Source organism: Lupinus angustifolius, chromosome LG08, assembly GCF_001865875.1.
Source record: "Lupinus angustifolius cultivar Tanjil chromosome LG08, LupAngTanjil_v1.0, whole genome shotgun sequence".
NCBI classification, from domain to species: Eukaryota; Viridiplantae; Streptophyta; class Magnoliopsida; order Fabales; family Fabaceae; genus Lupinus; species Lupinus angustifolius.
In genome coordinates, this window is record NC_032016.1 from 11404611 (window position 1) to 11406388 (window position 1778).

Below are 1778 nucleotides of genomic sequence, written 5' to 3' on the forward strand. Positions count from 1 at the left end.
CTTGGGGATCGTTGTTTGATGTATGCTCCCAAAAGACCCAATGCTTCTCCCATTTGTAAGAGTATTGTTAAAGCTACCATTGCTATAAAGAATGGGTTCAATCTTCAACTAGGGGATGGTAGCAGATCCTTTTGGTATGATAACTGGTCTGGCATGGGTACTTTTTGTAATTTGGTGGATTATGTTCACATTTCTGACACTCAATTACAGCTTAAGGATTTTTGGAAGAATGGTGCCTGAGATTTTAGCTTTATTTACTCTATGCTTCCTAGCCATGTGTGGATGTCATTCAATCCATTCATGTTCTGTCCACTTTGAATAGTACAGACTCTTGGATTTGGGAGGATAATGCCACTGGATGTTACTCAGCTAATTCTGGCTACTGGTGGATTAAAAGTAAGGATGAGACCACAACTTCCCATAATTTCTGGAGCTGGTTGTGGAGACTTCAAGTGCCAGAAAAGTAAAGTTTTTGTGCTGGCTTACTTTTCATGATTCTTTTCCGACTAACTCTCTTCACTTTAGAAGACATATGACAACATCTCCTATGTGCTCTCGTTGCAAATCACTCACTGAGGATCTTCTCCACACTTTTAGGGACTGTTGCAACTCCACTCTTTTATGGTATTGTTTGGGTTTTAATGATCAGGTCTTCTGGAATATCAGTCTTTCCTTCCTTGGTTGGTTGGAAATGTCAAAGCAAGCAATGAGAGACTCTTTTTGGTAGGAATTTGGTGGGCTTGACGGTGGCGCAACAATACTCTTTTTGGTAATACTACTTGAGACATATCTTTTGTTTCTAAAAATGTTCATCAAGACTTTAGAGATTGGTACTCCAAGGATGTGTTCTTGAATGAAGTTGCCTTAACTAGTACTCACTAGTGTCGTCCAAAGGCTGGTTGGGTGAAGCTAAATGTTGACGGTACCTGTCTTATCCGTGATCAAATAATTGGAGGCGGGAGAGCTATCTGCGATCATGAAGGGCTTTGATTGTCTGGTTTTTCTAGCAACTTTGGTATTGGGTCCCTGTTGAAAGATATTTTTGAGGAGGTTTTCCCATCTCAACAAATCATTCTGACAGTAGTGTCAATTTGTTGAAAACGAAAATTCTCTCATTTCGGTGTGTTTCCTTTTTATTTGATTAAGTAAGTGAACTCGGTTTTATTCTTTGTTCGCCATCTTGGCTTTGTTGAAATAAATTTCAACGCCGGTATAATGATTTCAAGAATATTTGAGTTACAACTTACTTCTAATAATCATGTGAATAAGTTATTCCTTCTTTACCCCATCTCGGCTTTGTTAGAATAAATTCTAACGCCGGTACAATGGTATCGAAACAATCCTTTATTACATAATTATTAAGTACCTTTGAATATCTTGGTTTTGTGGAATAAATTCCAACACTAGTTTAACGGTATTCTAATGTACAAAAGTGATGAATAGTTAGTTGTTAGAAACACATAAATAAATAAAGAACAAAAGAATAATAAAATTTAGTGACCTTTATTTATTTATTCCCTTTCGGGTTCCTTTTATTAACAAACCAAACTTCTTCCTTAAGGAAGGTTGATATTAAAGAATAAATAAATTGTGGAATGTAAATAACAATAAATAAAAGTTAGTAAGTTAGCTTCATCACTTTTGTATATTAAAAGGTATTTCAATGAATAAATTTATTAATAACACTTTACTATTTTACAATTTACAGATCTTTCAAGATTCAATTGTAGTATAGTATAGGGTTATGTCAAACCACAAGGAATTGCCTAATAAAATAA